The 18,576-nt window shown below is 44.1% G+C and overlaps 1 non-coding gene across 1 annotated transcript; it reads right to left on the bottom strand.

Moving 5' to 3' along the window:
- Positions 1–6,993: 6,993 nt before the first annotated feature.
- Positions 6,994–7,101, bottom strand: Trnar-acg (transfer RNA arginine (anticodon ACG)). The gene is made up of 2 exons: positions 7,065–7,101; positions 6,994–7,028 (listed from the first exon to the last, which is right to left on the bottom strand). It is a non-coding gene; the product is annotated as a tRNA-Arg (tRNA).
- Between the last annotated feature and the right edge of the window lie 11,475 nt (positions 7,102–18,576).

Below are 18,576 nucleotides of genomic sequence, written 5' to 3'. Positions count from 1 at the left end.
TTCACTACAATGAATACATCTTACACAGTTTGAAAAAATTCCTTTGAGAACCGACATATCAAATATTTCATTCACATCCGATTCGCCCATAAAACATTCATAGTTTTCACTCATTGAACCAAGCTACTTCTGTGAACTATTTTCTTTCCCACTTTGACTGCTATGGGCAGGTGTACTTGAGAGGTTAGGTTCACTCACTTGGTTATCGTCTTTATTGTTTACAGTAATAACACATACCTTTGGCTTTCCAACATTTCTCCTTTTCTTAAAAGCCTTCAGAGGATTTCTAATAACTTTACTTTTACTCATTATTATACTTCAACAAAACAGAGACTCAAGAAACAGAATTAATTACGAATATTTTCGAGATAACGACAGAGTAAATAAACATGAAACAATCGACAATCACACCAGCGATATATATTGAAACATCACAGGTTACCCACAACACATACTTTATCTCACATCACTAAAATGCACCTGATGAACACGGACGTTAATAATAACACCATTTGACAGCAGTTTAACAGCGCCAGAGTGGGTCACGCCCATGTAGAACACATTTAAAAATTTTTTTAAAAATAGTTGTAGTCTTCGGAATTGAATAAATTATATATTTATTAAAAGGTAATAGTCTGCAGATTTAGAAAACGCAAAAAAGTAAAAATTGAACTTTTCATGATTTTGAGCCTTTCCGGAGCCCCTTAAGGGCAAGAGCAAGACTTTGAATTTTCAGGTTAAGAGAGTTTAAAACTCGGCTGAAGGCCACACAGAGTACTTAAGACTAAAAGGAAATCACTATGTAAAACACAAGGATAGGCACTCAGAAGGTTCCAAGGATCAGCCCAGGAAGTAACACCAACGCACGTTTAGGTGAGACAGGCAGCCAGACCGACAACTTCATAATCGGAAGGCAACACAACCGAAAGCCAGCCGACAAACCAACCAACAAAATCAGCTCTTCTCCACTACGAGCAAAACGACAGCAAGACGTCAATAGCACAACGTTCTGGATACTTCAGCCCAGTCCAGCCAAGTCAGAATAAACGCCCAAAACTACCAACACACCTCAGCTGTCGAACTACACGCCGTGCTGGACAGCTACAAGACGACGAGGAAAATACACTGCCGAAAACTACGTCAATGCCCAGGGCAGGTAACCGGAACGTTAACGGCCACAAGGCAGAAGATACCGCTGGTGCACTTCATTAATGAAGGAGTGAATTAAATTAAGTTAAACCCAATCCAAGAAAACGGGTGAAATTCTAGCCGACTTCAATGCACGCACGTTGTTGCTCGCGGGAATCTCGCAGTAAGGCAACAACCAGGATCAAACGAAGAGAAGTGATAGCAGTAGAGGCTTGATAGTAGGTTAAGAGTCCAAGATCGATGGCCGACGAACTTCGTAACCCTCGCATGAAGCTCCTCACAACTCCAGCCACGTTTTCACGCCGCCAGCGGCTCCGGCCCTACTGCGCGTGACGGCAACCTCCTCGCTGCTCTGCGTCAACCGACCGACCGCCGCACAGTGCATACCCGGAAAATATATCCGCCACCCCAAAGATACTACAGCAGTAATAGCATCGATACACGCTCCTGCTGCCACTCACGGAGAGAAGACAGCAAGGTTATGGCTGTAACCGAAGAAGAAATAAGTTACGACAAGACTGCAACCAATGATAATTAAAATAAAAAAAGACGTGACGTGAGCCAGCCACAGCTCAACTATCAATGTTTATTCAACGTCTTTTTGCCTACATACGTAGTTCCTTGCTATTTATTTCAGTTTGATATTTTCTTCTATGGATGACCAATGCTGACATAGCGTCCTATCGGAAAAGTCGCCACACTATAGTGGGAAGTGTAGCCAAGGGGTCTACCACAATAAGAATTACTAAACTCCAAAAAACACGAATAAGACAACAGATAAAACCTAAACACTTTTATACAGAGAGCTATCATCGACTATATTATTGCCGGCCGGAGTGGCCGAGCGGTTCTAGGCGCTTCAGTCTGGCACCGCGCGACCGCTACGGTCGCAGGTTCGAATGATGCCTCGGGCATGGATGTGTGTGATGTCCTTAGGTTAGTTAGGTTTAAGTAGTTCAAATTCTAGGGGACTCATGACCTCAGATGTTAGTCCCATAGTGCTCAGAGCCATTTGAACCACTATTTTATTCCTTCGTGACAATTATTAATTAATTTATACAATTTAAAACCGTCTCTGTTCTGTTATATTAGGCCTAATACTGAGGGCAATACTAGTGGAACAATCTAGGGGAAGAGGCCTTTAGACGCTACCCACCTGTCCCTATACTGGCGTAAGCTGGGAAGGATATCTAGGAGTTATATTGGTCTGTGTTCGGCTTGCAATGCCGACGAACGTCAGGAATGGAATACTAAAAACTGGCCGGGCTTACTCAGAGGAGTTTTTCCCGGAATTTTTGGATGCACCGATTGTATTTATTGGTTCTGAAGTCCGCGCCTCCACAGCATTTGCAGGCTGAATTGTATGAGCAAGAATTTATATGATAAAAAGGTCTGTTAAATATTTTAATTAGATCTTTGTATACTGCATCTTATTGGAAGTTTGATCTGTGAATTATAAGTGTCTGTGGCGCCTTTAATTTGGGTTAATGTAAGTTTCCACCTCTACAGGGAAGCTTGCTGTGAATTTCGATGGCAGTGTGGTACTTGTGTGTGTTTAACTGCTTCTGCCCACCTGTTATTATTTCTCGCTTTCCTTGTGGCAAATAACTATCAGTTGATATTAGTTCTGGAGCGCAGTACGAGTATTGGTCGACGTTGCATGTTATCACAGATTATCTATTCCTAGTGTGACACTGGACTTTCGTGTTGTCAGGGTCACTGTTAAGAAACGTGTGACGTATGTTTAATTTAAACATTTTGGACAAAAATGTTGCGTTCAATTTTGTAGTTGTAGTTTGGGGGTACATTAACCGTCTCTCTCTTGCTCGTTAAGAGTAATGTACTGCTTATTCTGTTTCAGGTCGTGTATATCTTGTGTCTATTTTAAGTGGTTTATAAGGAAATTTTAGTTTATTTTAAGACACATTGTCCTTTCTGAACCTGGGTTGGACTGGCCGTAAGTTTAAGACAATTGGCTCGAGGTTGGCTAAATCATTTGTTCCAGGGGGATTTCATATAACTACTTAATTCTGAAATTTCCTTAAGCCGGTTGTAAGTGGTGTCTTAGGTTTACTGCTAACTTGTCAGAAGGCTGTTAAATGTACGGTATCGCTCTGTAAGAAATTGCACTATTAGGGGCGTAATCATTATTTATTAGAATCTTGGCTGTGATTTGAGCTTGCATTTATTGGAATTTATTTGTGCTGCACAGAGTTTTGTTACCACTGCTTGTGCTCTGGCACCGGTGGTGTTTACGCATCCTTGTCTGGCCCAGTCATTCTCGGACCCGTTGGCTTACACAGCCACCTGTTTATGCCGTTCTGTGCGCTAGCCTTAGATTGCCGTGGCCTTTAAGGGGCTCCGGAATGGCTCAAAATCATGAAAAGTTCAATTTTTACTTTTTTGCGTTTTCTGAATCTGCAGACTATTACCTTTTAATAGATATATAATTTATTCAATTCCGAAGACTACAACTACACTCCTGGAAGTGGAAAAAAGAACACATTGACACCGGTGTGTCAGACCCACAATACTTCCTCCGGACACTGCGAGAGGGCTGTACAAGCAATGATCACACGCACGGCACAGCGGACACACCAGGAACCGCGGTGTTGGCCGTCGAATGGCGCTAGCTGCGCAGCATTTGTGCACCGCCGCCGTCAGTGTCAGCCAGTTTGCCGTGGCATACGGAGCTCCATCGCAGTCTTTAACACTGGTAGCATGCCGCGACAGCGTGGACGTGAACCGTATGTGCAGTTGACGGACTTTGAGCGAGGGCGTATAGTGGGCATGCGGGAGGCCGGGTGGACGTACCGCCGAATTGCTCAACACGTGGGGCGTGAGGTCTCCACAGTACATCGATGTTGTCGCCAGTGGTCGGCGGAAGGTGCACGTGCCCGTCGACCTGGGACCGGACCGCAGCGACGCACGGATGCACGCCAAGACCGTAGGATCCTACGCAGTGCCGTAGGGGACCGCACCGCCACTTCCCAGCAAATTAGGGACACTGTTGCTCCTGGGGTATCGGCGAGGACCATTCGCAACCGTCTCCATGAAGCTGGGCTACGGTCCCGCACACCGTTAGGCCGTCTTCCGCTCACGCCCCAACATCGTGCAGCCCGCCTCCAGTGGTGTCGCGACAGGCGTGAATGGAGGGACGAATGGAGACGTGTCGTCTTCAGCGATGAGAGTCGCTTCTGCCTTGGTGCCAATGATGGTCGTATGCGTGTTTGGCGCCGTGCAGGTGAGCGCCACAATCAGGACTGCATACGACCGAGGCACACAGGGCCAACACCCGGCATCATGGTGTGGGGAACGATCTCCTACACTGGCCGTACACCACTGGTGATTGTCGAGGGGACACTGAATAGTGCACGGTACATCCAAACCGTCATCGAACCCATCGTTCTACCATTCCTAGACCGGCAAGGGAACTTGCTGTTCCAACAGGACAATGCACGTCCGCATGCATCCCGTGCCACCCAACGTGCTCTAGAAGGTGTAAGTCAACTACCCTGGCCAGCAAGATCTCCGGATCTGTCCCCCATTGAGCATGCTTGGGACTGGATGAAGCGTCGTCTCACGCGGTCTGCACGTCCAGCACGAACGCTGGTCCAACTGAGGCGCCAGGTGGAAATAGCATGGCAAGCCGTTCCACAGGACTACATCCAGCATCTCTACGATCGTCTCCATGGGAGAATAGCAGCCTGCATTGCTGCGAAAGGTGGATATACACTGTACTAGTGCCGACATTGTGCATGCTCTGTTGCCTGTGTCTATGTGCCTGTGGTTCTGTCAGTGTGATCATGTGATGTATCTGACCCCAGGAATGTGTCAATAAAGTTTCCCCTTCCTGGGACAATGAATACACGGTGTTCTTATTTCAATTTCCAGGAGTGTATTTTTAAAATTTTTTTTAAAATGTGTTCTACATGGGCGTGACCCACTCTGGCGCTGTTAAACTGCTGTCAAATGGTGTTATTATTAACGTCCGTGTTCATCAGGTACATTTTAGTGATGTGAGATAAAGTATGTGTTGTGGCTAACCTGTGATGGTTCAATATATATCGCTGGTGTGATTGTCGATTGTTTCATGTTTATTTACTCTGTCGTTATCTCGAAAATATTCGTAATTAATTCTGTTTCTTGAGTCTCTGTTTTGTTGAAGTATAATAATGAGTAATAGTAAAGTTACTAGAAATCCTCTGAAGGCTTTTAAGAAAAGGAGAAATGTTGGAAAGCCAAAGGTATGTGTTATTACTGTAAACAATAAAGACGATAACCAAGTGAGTGAACCTAACCTCTCAAGTACACCTGCCCATAGCAGTCAAAGTGGGAAAGAAAATAGTTCACAGAAGTAGCTTGGTTCAATGAGTGAAAACTATGAATGTTTTATGGGCGAATCGGATGTGAATGAAATATTTGATATGTCGGTTCTCAAAGGAATTTTTTCAAACTGTGTAAGATGTATTCATTGTAGTGAAGTTGGTCTGGAACTCTCCATAATAAAGCACGTAGGACTTGCTAGTGAAATACAACTGAAATGTGATAAGTGTTCATACACGACCACCTCTTGGAACAGTGTTGCAGTAACTGCAACTGAAGAAAATGGTAGCAAAATCTACGAACACAACAACGAGCGATGCTTGCTTTAGACAAGGAACGCCTTCGGGCTGCAGACAGGGCTGTAAAGAGTCTAGAAATACAAGCAAGAGTAAACAGGAGGAGGAACAAGAGGAAGCTGGAGGAGGAGTTTGCAGAGGATGAAGATAATCCATCCTATGGACCTGGAATGCACTAAAAAGTTAATCCAATCTTTGTCGCTCGATTCCCAAAACTTTTATTTTCTCATACTAATTACATGTTTCTAAGGATCTTCCAAACATATTTGTTTCAAACTTTCAGTAAATGTTACACAGTACCTTCTGCATAATTTAACACAGCCTTTTTCCAAAAAACTGTATATTTTTGAATATATAAATAAAAAATTGCAAAAAAATGTTGTGAATTTTCATTCCAATTGAAAAAAAAATCATCATTAATAACTGAAGTAAAATTTTGTAAAATCCCTGTGTTAAGTTGTAGCCCATATTCCAATAAATAATCTGTAAAAAGTTCAACTTCCTACCTCAAATACTTTGTGAGGAAAGATGTAATTTATAAGCGTTATTTTAACATTGCAAGTATAGGGCGTTCCGGAGCCCCTTAATGCTGCCGTTTAAAGTTGAAATTTTAGAACAATGCTGAGTCATTCTATTTGTTAGTTAAAACTGACCCTTTTGCAATCTTATTGCTCCTTTAAGTTATTTAAACATTTTACTAGTGTTTGAGATCCTAACACTCACTCTTCTTCAATTTAAATTTTAATTATTTGAATATTATTCTGGAAGCTTGGAAGACTTGCTACCATGTCTGTTTTATGAGGTTTTAAAAATTTCCTTCTCCTTCTTTGATCACTTTGTATTGTCGTATAAGAAATTTTTGGCAATGTTCTATTATGTAGTCCGTTCAGTTTTATTAAATTTTGTATTGGCGCCTTCTGCTTACGAAGTTTCAGTAATTTTTGTGGCTGTTTATATTTGACTTGAACTTTGTATGATGCGTCTTTTATCTTAAGGTCTGGCAAACAGTGACTGCGTGCTAATTATAATTAATATTTTCTGCCACCACTGATTATTGTTCAGTATTCAAATTAACTGAAATTTCCTGGCAGATTAAAACTGTGTGCCGGACCGATGGTTCAAATGGCTCTGAGCACTATGGGATTTAACTTCTAAGGTCATCAGTCCCCTAGAAGTTAGAACGACTTAAACCTAACTAACCTAAGGACATCACACACATCCATGCCCGAGGCAGGATTCGAACCTGCGACCGTAGCGTGCCGGTCCGAGACTCGAACTCGGGACCTTTGCTTTTCGTGGGCAATTGCTCTACCAACTGAGCTACCCAAGCACGACTGACGCCCGCCCCTCACAGCTTTACTTCTGCCAGTACCTCGTCTCCTACCTTCCAAACTTTACAGAAGCTCTCCTCCGCTGCAGAGTGAAAATCTGATTCTGGCAACATACCTCAGGCTGTGGCTAAGCCATGTCTCCGCAATATCCTTCCTTTCAGGAGTGCTAGTTCTGCAAGTTTCTCAGGACAGCTTCTGTAAAGTTTGGAAGGTAGGAGACGAGGAACTGGCAGAAGGAAAGCTGTGAGGACGGAGCGTGAGTCGTGCTTGGGTAGCTCAGTTGGTAGAGCAATTGCCAGCGAAAGTTTTGCCGACACGGTAGCTTAGCGTGTTGGGTCAGATGGTAATGTGCCCTCTGTAATAAAAAAAAAAAACTGAGTTAACAGATCAACAACGAACTTAAATGGATGTCTTACGACGTCCGCCCCGAGCAGATTAAACGAACTAAAGCGAACAAAATGATAATTTACAAAAAAAAAAAAAAAAGGCAAAGGTCCCAAGTTCGAGTCTCGGTCCGGCACACAGTTTTAATCTGCCAGGAAGTTTCATATCAGCGCACACTCCGCTGCAGAGTGAAAATCTCATTCTGGATTCAAATTAACTGTTGTTTAATTCAGGCTGTGCAAAATAAATTGTATATTGTCAACAGTGAATCAACTGTGACTAATACCCATTGTTCCAGCCCTTCCTTGTTTCCCTTCCTGGCCAAATTAAGAGGCCATATTTTCACATTTCGAGGATCAGCTTGAGTACAGAAAATTGGTCCCTTCAGAAAAATGCACGTAGTTCCTATACATTATGTTCGTTTTCACCCGAAAATATTTGGTGTGATACCTTACAATATGTACATTCACAATATGTAACTGGTTTTGTACCCCCAGCCTCCTCTCCCTCCACACCTCTCCCACCCCCCCACCCCCACTTCCTTTCTGGTCTATCCGCAGCTCGTGGTCGTGCGGTAGCGTTCTCGCTTCCCACGCCCGGGTTCCCGCGTTCGATTCCCGGCGGGGTCAGGGATTTTCTCTGCCACGTGATGACTGGGTGTTGTGTGATGTCGTTAGGTTAGTTAGGTTTAAGTAGTTCTAAGTTCTTGGGGACTGATGACCATAGATGTTAAGTCCCATAGTGCTCAGAGCCAACCTTTGTGGTCTGAGGTGTCTTCCTACAATATTAGTATTTGCTCTTAAGCAAAAAAGTTTGACGACCACTCATCTAGTGTATTCGGAAAATATTATGGACCTATCTAGTGTATTCATCTAGTGTATTCGGAAAATATTACGGACCTAACAAATGCGAAAAGCGTACCCAAAACCCACGCTGGAGAGTAGTCATGAGATAAGTTTCTCTTATGTGAATACCACGTAGACTGTTGTGTAATTGACGCGTTTTCTGAAACGGCATGACTAGAGGCACCGCCAAGGAAATGGTGAGGGCCACAGCCCGTTTATACAAGGGTGAGGGACAGCGGCCGTGCAGGTGACAGCAGCGCGGCGTGCGTCAGTGCGTCCATTTGCATCCGCCATTGTCTACTTTGTGCACGGGCCGTATGGAGGGCGAGACAATGGCGGCCTTGTAGCTCAGCCCACAAGCGCTTGCGGGGCTTCCCCCTTAGCCCGAGCGGGGCACGACCGTAGCTCAGTACGGCAGAGCACACCGTGCGCGGTGCTTCGGAACAGGCAACGTCATTGTCTGGCGCATCCAGGGCAGAAGCTCATCAAATTCGTGATTGTCACGAATTAATTACATTCTTAGTCACTGTTGTCCTCAATACTAACCTTATACACTGCTGGCCACCGTAAATGCAACACCAAGAAAGACAAGAGGTAGCACAACAAAATTTATTTTGTAGATAACATGTTGACCAAGTATCAAATGATTACGTTTACAGACGTCTGTGACATGTGGTTCCTGCCAGAATCAGTAGCCAGAGTAGCCGCCATTGTTGGAGATCACCGCTGCCACACGTCTCGGCATTGAGTCAAAGAGACGTTGGATGTGTTCCTGGGGTACAGCAGCCCAAGCAGCTTCCACACGTTCCCAAAGATCATCTGGTGTGGCAGCTGGGGATGTAATCTGGGTCACTCGTTGAGCAACCATGGACCACATGTTTTCTATCGGCGAAAGATCAGGAGAGCGAGCCGGCCAGGGAAGCAATTCAATCTGGTTATTGACGAAGAACCTTTGGACAATGCGGGCCACGTGTGGTCGCGCATCATCCTGTTGAAATATGGCTGTGGCCGAGCCCTGAAGGTAAGGAAGGACAACTGGCTCCAGCACCTCGGATATGTAGCGCCGGCTGTTTATAGTACCGGCAATGCGTACTAGAGGCGTGCGAGAGTAATATCCAATACCGCCCCATACCATAATACCCGGTGCAAGACCAGTGTGGCGGTGCATAATGCAGCTGTCCAGCATCCTCTCTCCACGGTGTCTCCACACTCGAATCCGACCATCGTGGTGCTGCAGACAGAAGCGTGCCTCGCCAGTAAAGACAACGTCATTCCATTCTGCCGTCCACATCCGTCTGTCATCACACCATTGGCGACGGAGACGTCTGTGGTTCTGCGTCAATGGTAACCGAAGAATGGACGTCTTGCGGACAGACCACTCTGCTGTAAACGGCGTCGAATGGTACGCGCAGACACTGGATGATGCGTTGCATACGCAATGTGCTGTGCTATGGTTCGGGATGTCACTGAGCGATCCGTCACTGCCATGCGCACAATTTGCCTATCAGCACGTGCAGTGGTGCACCGAGGTGAATGCGATCGACCACGTCGGGCCGTCGTACCCTCCTGCATCCAACGGTCACATATCCGCATTACAGTTGTTTGGTTTCGTCCAACACGACTAGCGATTTCTCTGTATGATAATCCACAATCTCGGTAAGCCACTATCCTTCCTCTGTCGAACTCGGATACTTGATCAAACGATGTTCGCTGTTGTCTACGAGGCATAACTGATCGTCTTGTGAAACAACCACAAGGTAAACACACGTGCCGAACGTACACTCGTCGAAATCGCCAAGCCTTAAACGGCGCTATGAGGTGGCGCCACAGGCGCGCGTGATGTGCGTCTGCGCTGAAATTATAATCAGTTGCATATCTCATCGCTGCAAGCCCATGGTGTAAATTTCACTTGATTCGGATGCTTCCTTCAGGGTGTTGCATTTACCGTGGCCAGCAGTGTATATAACTATCATCATTGCACAATATCAATTCCATCGACAACTACACTGAGGAGCCAAAGGAACTGGTACACCTGCCTAATATCGTATAGGGTCCCCGCGAACACGCGGAGGCCGGCCGAAGTGGCCGCGCGGTTCTGGCCCTGCAGTCTGGAACCGCGAGACCGCTACGGTCGCAGGTTCGAATCCTGCCTCGGGCATGGATGTGTGTGATATCCTTAGGTTAGTTAGATTTAACTAGTTCTAAGTTCTAGGGGACTAATGACCTCAGCAGTTGAGTCCCATAGTGCTCAGAGCCATTTGAACCATTTGAACACGCGGAAGTGCCGCTACGCGACGTGACGTGGACTTCACTAATGTCTGAAGTAGTGCTGGAGGGAACTGACACCATTATTCCTGCAGGGCTGTCCATAAATCCGTAAGAGTATGAGGAGGTGAAGAGCTCTTCTGAACAGCACGCTGCAAGGCATCCCAGATATGCTCAAGAATGTTCATGACTCGGTTGTTTGGTGACCATCGGAAGCATTTAAACTCGGAAGACTCTTCCTGGAGCCACTCTGCAGTAATTCAGGACGCGTGGGAGTGACGCATTGTCCTACTGGAATTGCCCAAGTCCGTCCGAATACACAATGGAAATGAATGGATGCAGGTGATCAGACAGGATGCTTATTTAAGCGTCACCGCTCAGAACCGTATCTAGACGTCTCGGGGGTCCCAGATCACTCCAACTGCATCTGCACTCACAGTTACAGAGCCTCCGCCACTTTGAACACGCCCCCTGCTGACATGCGATGTCCATGGATTCGTGAGGTTGTCTCCATACCCGTACGCGTTCATCCGCTCGATACAAATTGAAACGAGACTCGTCGACATGTTTCCAGTGATCAACAGTCCAGTGTCAGTGCTGACGGGCCCAGGCGAAAGCCCATATCGATCATGTTTTGTTGAATGGTTCGCACGCTGACATTTGTTGATGGTCCAGCACTGAAATCTGCAGCTACTTGCGGAAGTGTTGCTCTTCTCTCACGTTGAACGATTCTTTTCAGCCGTCTTCGTCCCGTTCTTGCACGATCTTTTTGCGGCCGCAACGCTGTTGGAGATGTGATGTCTTACCGGATTCCTGACATACACGGTACACTCCTGAAATGGTCGTACGGGAAAATCCCCACTTCATCCCTACCTCGGAGATGCTGTGCCCCATCGCTCGTGAGCCGACTATAACACCATGTTGAAACTCACTTAAATCTTAGACAGCCCGCAATTGTAGCAGCTGTAACCCATCTAACAGTTCCGCCAGACACTTGTTGTGTTATATAGGCGTTGCTGACCGCAGCGCCGTATTCTGCCTGTTTAGATATCTCTGTATTTGATTACGCATGCCTATACCAGTTTCTTTGGCGCTCAGTGTAAATTTATAATCTGCACGCCACCTTACGGTGTGTGGCGGGAGGTACTTTTGGTAACACTGTCACTTCCCGCCTTTCCTTTTCCAGTCGCGAAAAGTCCACGGAAAAGCGATTGTTGATAAGCCTCTGTGTGAGCTCTAATGTCTCTAAATTCACCTTCTTGATCCTCTCGTGAGATATACGTAGGAGGAAGAAACACATTGGTTGACTCTCCCAGGAAAGTAAGCTCTCTGAACTTTAACGGCAACCAGCAACATGATGCAGAATTCCCCTCTTGCAAACGTCTGCCACTGGAGTTGGCTGAGCATCTCAGTGATGCTTTCGCCCTTACTAAACAAATCTGCAGGTAAATATTCCCTCAGGTTAACATCCGCAAATGAGGAGCAAATTTACGAGGGGCGACTGAGAAGTCCGTGCAAAAATAAAAACTACTTGCGTGTTTGGGGTAAAACTTTTATATTTTACGACACAGTCTCCTTTTAGACTTTACACTTCGTCCAATGCTGTTCTAATTTGTTGATCCCTTCCGAATAATAGGAATTGTCCAAGTCTGCAAAGTAGCTATTAGTTGCTGCAATCACCTCCTCGTTTAAATACAATCTCTGTCCCGCCAGCCATTTCTTGAAATTGGGGAACAAATTGTAGTCCGAGGGAGCCAAGTCTGGAGAATAAGGGGGATGTGAAACGAGATGGAATCCTATTTCCATTAATTTTGCGACCACAACTGCTGAGGTGTGTCGGTGCATTGTCGTGATGGAAAAGGACTTTTTTGTGGTACAATCGCCGGCGTTTTTCTTGCAGCTCGGTTTTCAAACGATGAATAATTTTCACCTTTAATAGTTTTACTCCTTTCCAGATAGTCGATGAGGATATACCTTGCGAATCCCAAAAGACAGTCGCCATAACCTTTCTGGCCGAAGGAATGGTCTTCGCCTTTTTTGGTGCAGATTCTCCCTTGGTAAGCCATTGTTTAGATTGTTGTTTGGTCTCAGTAGTATAGTAATGCATCCATATTTTATCCAGAGTGACGAAACGACACATAAAGTCCTGCGGATTCTTCCTGAACAGCTGCAAACCATCTTTGCAACACTTCACACGATTCCGTTATTGGTCAAGCGTGAGCAATCGCGGAACCCAACTTGCGGATAGCTTTCTCATGTCTAAATGTTTATGCAAAATATTACGTACCCGTTCACCGTTCATTTGAGATTCTCACAGCACTAGCAATCACACGCAACTTAACTCTTCTGTCATCCATCACCATATCATGGATTTTATCAATGATTTATGGAGTCGTAACCTCCACAGGGCGTCCAGAACGTTGAGCATCACTTGTCCCCATATGGCCACTCCGAAAATTTTTAAACCACTTATAAACTGTTCTAATCGAACGTGCAGAGTCACCGTAATGTTTATCAAGCTTCTCTTTAGTTTCCTGAGGCGGTTTGCCTTTCATAAAGTAATGTTTAATCATTATACGAAATTCTTTTTCGTCCATCTTTTGACAATCACTCGACTTTCTTGATTCACACGAATGCCAAACGCAAATAAATAGACCAATACGGCTGAAACTTGGTGTGCGTTCTTTTCAAAGATGCTACTAACTTAACATGACCTCGATACGCGCCGGTAGAGCAATCTCTAGGACTTTGCACGGACTTTTCAAACGCCCCTCGTATACAATAAAAGTCCGATTCACTTATTCCAAGACCGGTTTCGGAGCCTAAACCTTCAGGTGGCACCAACTGCGAATGAGAGGAGGGTCTACTAACGCATAATTTCTACGGGGATGACATACTAAGATGAAAGTTACAGCAGTGGCAAGTGGTGTACTCACACATTTAGGAGAACTTGCATGTGTGGCGCCCGGATCAGTCGATCACTGGGGATCACGTCAAACGCAACGGACTGGGACAAAAACGCTAACTTTGGGGAGAGCTTCGGACAGACATGAACTCAGTAATAATGTAAATAATAAATAACTGAACACACGCGTTGGACCAGCAACCATAGATCCGGCCTGGGCAGCACAACACGTCAGATTAAAGAGCTATAAGATAAAAATACAACTAAAGCAATACATATCGATGATATATGATGTACACATAAGCGCCAAAGAAACTGGTACAGGCATGCGTATTCAAATACACAGATACAATACGTAAACAGGCAGAATACGGCTGTTCGGTCAGCAACGCCTATATAAGACAAGTGTCTGGCGCAGTTGTTAGATCTGTTACTGCTGTTACAACGGCTGGTTGTCAAGATTTAAGTGACTTTGAACGTGGTATTATAGTCGGCGCACGAGCGATGGGTCACAGCAACTCCGAGGTAGTGATGAAGGGGGAGTGTACCGTGAATATCAGGAATCAGGTAAAACATCAAATAGCTGCGGCCGGAAAAAGATCCTGCAAGAACGGGACCAACGACCACCGAAGAGAATCGTTCAATATGACAGAAGTGCAACCCTTCCGCAAATTGCTGCAGATTTCGGTGCTGGACCATCAACAAGTGTCAGTGCGGAAACCATTCAGCGAAACTTCAGAGACGAAGTCCCACTCGTGTACCCTTGCTGACTGAACGACACAAAGCTTTACGCCCCGCCTGGGTCCGTCAAGACAGACACTGGACTGTTGATGACTGGATACCTGTTGTCTGGTCGGACGAGTCTCGTTTCAAATTGTATCGAGTGGATGGGTTGTACGGGTATGGAGACAACCTCATGAATCCATGGACCCTTCATGTCAGCAGGGGGCTATTCACGCTGGTAGAGGCTCTTTAATAGTTTGAGATGCGTGTAGTTGGAGTGATATGGGACCCTGATACGTCTAGATACGACTCTGACAGGTGACATATACGTAAGCACCCTGTCTGATCAACTGCATCCATTCATGTCCATTGTGTATTCCGAGGGACTTGGGCATATTCCACCAGGACAATGCGACACCCCATACGTCCAGAATTGCTACAGAGCGGCCCCAGGAACACTACTCTGAGTTTAAACACTTCCGCTGGCCACCAACCTCCCCAGACATGAACATTATTTGGCTTATCTGGGATGTCTTACAACGTGCTGTTCATAAGGGATCTCAACCACCTCGTACTCTTACGGATTTATGGACAGCCCTGCAGGATTCATGGTGTAAGTTCCCTCCAGCACTACTTCAGACATTAGTCGAGTCCATGCCACGTCGTGATTCGGCACTTCCGCGTGCTCGTGGCGGCCCTACACGATATTAGGCAGGAGTACCAGTTTCTTTGGCTCTTCAGTGTATAGCTGAGCTATAAGGCAACGAGGGATGAAGTGTGGTAGGAGAATGGTGCTGATAGGATTGGTACCCACGTATAGACGTGTTACATAGCAGAAACTACTTAGTAGAAAAGCCTAAGGAAAATGGTCAACGCAACAAGAATATCAAGGTACACATGTAATATAGTACTTTGTATCTACCTAGAACTAGACGTAATGATAATAAGCGAGGAATAAAAGGGGCTATAAACTAGGACTAGCGAAAGCGAATACGGAGATTAAGCCTATGTGCAGTGGATGGGATCCGTGTGGTTGGGATACAATAGGATTCATGCAACGACAGAGTCCTTGAAATAAACTGACTGGTCCGACAGCCACACATTTATGTTTTCATAATTATGTGAGTACACCACTTTCCATAGTTGTATCTCGCATTTTAGTATGCCAACCCAACAGTACTTATTCTTTAGTAGCCCCTCCTCTTTTTCACGATTGGTAGCACCTGAAGATGAAGCTTTAAAATATTAAATTAATAAAATTACTGGCAACTGAAGTGGATTTTTACTCTACAAAAACCTCTAACGAAACGCGCTGCTCTTATCTTGTCCTCTAATTCCTCTATCAATCCTATCTGGTACGGATCCCAGGCTGACAAGTAGTAGTTACTGGACGATCGAGGGTTTTGTAGGCTGCCCCTTTGTGGGTGGTCACACTTCTGTCCAATGAGTCTGTTAATCTGCATTACCTGCTATTAGCATTACTTGGTCGTCCCGAATTAAACTGCGCCACAGACAAATTCCTAGGTATTTTCTGGACATAATTCCTTCCAGTGATAGCTCTGGAATCGTTTAGTTACACAATAGCGGGTTCTTTTCCCTAATTCTTCATAGTACGTTACGTTTTTTTTATGTTGAGATCAGGTGCAAGTCCCTGCTAAAAGCGTCGGTTCCCTGCACGTCTTTCTGAATTCAGCTACAATTTTCTAGCGTTGCGACTTCTTTGTATACAACAGCATCATTCACGAAAATCGTCATGGAATTTCCGACGTTATTCACTAGATCATTTAAACACACTGAAAAAAGTAATGGCACTATAAGACTCCTATCTGAAGATTTCTCTCCGTTGCGAATGACGTGCTGTGTTCAGTTTGCTACAAACTCTTCTGAAGTATCCGTCAACTGAGTATACTCCCACAAAAGAAGCCCAGGAGGCGTTTAAGAAAACTTAAAAATTTATTCACAGTCTTCGAAGTTCCAGAGCAAATAAATATGTTGCCGAAAGTTCGCGATTCTTGCGTCTTTATGTGAAGTATCAAGTAAACAGAACTTCACTTATGCGGTCTCAAGTCTGGAGTAATAAAGTTCAGAAACAAAACAAGTTGGACAATTAATACACTGCCACTGTGTACCAGATTAAAGTCGTGGACTCACTATCACCTGGCAGCCTAAAGAGCAAACAGCGAGTGAAAGAGTTCAAGGCATACATATTGTCGTTAAACTTCTCAGGGACATCGCAGAGAACTCCTGCTATAGAAACAAATTCCTGAGACAAGGAAATGCAAGAAGGTTGATTGGTTGGTTGGTTTGTGGGATTAAAGGGACCAGACATGCAAGAAGGAGAAAGTGCTACGTTTTCACGACATCGCATCACAAACTTAATTGAAAAATCGACTGCCTACAATTGACGAAGCGCCTTGGTTCTGTTATTTTTGCAATACGCTTGATTACTACTGTAAACTATTTATTAATTCAGAAACTAGTTCATTTAGAGTATTCCCATTCACTAATATGTTCTGAAATTATTTTCTTGGGGACTTCAAGTTACAGGGTCACTATTTTCAGAATACAAAAAATTATTATAAGGATTATATTTGGCATTAATTCAAGAAAGTCCAGTAGGGACTTCTTCAAACCTGAGAATTTTGCCAACCACTACACAATATAATTTTTCGTTAATATACTTCGTGACGACTAATAGTTCTCTTTTCACAGAAAAGTATTGAAAAGCATGAGTATAACCCCAGGTCGAAAACCAAACTGTACAAAAACTTTATGGGGTTAACATTAGTACAAAAAGGTATCAAATACATTAGTACCCCTGAATTCAACGACCTACCAGAGAACAGTAAGTGTCAAGCATGACTAAACTAAAGAACTTGGCCAAATACTTCATTGAAGGATATTAGCACTGTAACTCTTAAATCATATATTCTAAGTTAATGTAAAATTAGAATTAGCTTAATTATTTCATTGATTTTACAACTAAAGTAAATATACATGTCTGGCTCCGTTCCACATCCTAGATACCACTCCGCGTAGGATCCATGGTATGCGACCAATCTGCGTAGTCCGCAGGCAAAAGCCTAGGACTTGGAAAAGACTTGTACCCAAAGTTTTATGATGAAATCCGCCCAAGAACACTGCAAGTAAAGTAAATCCAGGGGTGCAATTTTGTCACTGCTGGGCAATTGTTGGAAAGCAGTGGAAATCTTATCGCATTTTTTTAACACTTTCCCTTGTGTTTACAACAGAAATTTGATTATTTCCTCATGTTACTTAAAAAATGCCGTTTTCTTTTACAGACTGGAGATTGTGAATACTGTTACATAAAGACAAGACGTTGTTTAACGTTGTTATCAGTAATTTTGACCGATTAACTTCAAAATTTTCCACGATTTAGACGGACGTAGGCTTTATTTATTTTTTTATACAACAATGTACAGGTTTCCTGTTAAAAACGACTGCAAGAAAGAAAATGCCGTGCTGTAAAAATTTGTTGTTTCGTTTTGAGTCAGTTTTAATTAAGACAACAGGGCATTCAACACCATTAGACAAATTATTTCTCCCACATATATTCTTTTCCTTAAATGTAATTTTAGAATACCACCACTGAATATGAGTTGTCCAGAACTTTGGAATCCTTCGCGTTTGCAGATTAAAACTATGCGAAATACTACATAATATAAGCGGCGAGACAACCATATTTACGGAATACGCCATACGGAGAGGCTTGGCTCGAAGTTTAAGTTCTGCGGCTTCCCTCCCGCCTATGGCACGGGTCAAAGGAAACAGTACCATGCACACAAGCATACAACATAATAGCACACATACAATATGTAATACGTCTAGATATAGTGACACAAATAGTGCAATGAGGATGTCCTTCATAAGCACTTAAAAGATGTAATAAGTAGTACTAGTTCTTAGACAGCAGAAATAAATACACACAGAGTAACTCATGATGTATTTCGTTTAGTAATGTAGGAAGACATAAATTTGTACGCTACTTCAGGTGGGGCAGCGTAGATGCTTCTGCCGAAGCCCTCTTACCTAGAATAGCAACAGCATGAACAATAATTTAATGTTACGTTTTGTTTTAAGGCTAAAAGAAAATCTGTAGATCATCTCTTTCCTATCTTTCTATTATGTTCTTCGAAATTACTAATATCTATTAGTTAGACATTCCATTTCCTACAAATAATTTAAGTTTATGTGTAACTCATTCAAATGGTTCAAATGGCTCTGAGCACTATGGGACTTAACATCTATGGCCATCAGTCCCCTAGAACTTAGAACTACTTAAACCTAACTAACCTAAGGACAGCACACAACACCCAGCCATCACGAGGCAG

This window comes from Schistocerca serialis, chromosome 8 (genome assembly GCF_023864345.2).
Source record: "Schistocerca serialis cubense isolate TAMUIC-IGC-003099 chromosome 8, iqSchSeri2.2, whole genome shotgun sequence".
NCBI classification, from domain to species: Eukaryota; Metazoa; Arthropoda; class Insecta; order Orthoptera; family Acrididae; genus Schistocerca; species Schistocerca serialis.
The sequence above is the reverse complement of the archived record's forward strand: the minus strand, read 5'-3'. Positions and strand labels throughout refer to the sequence as shown.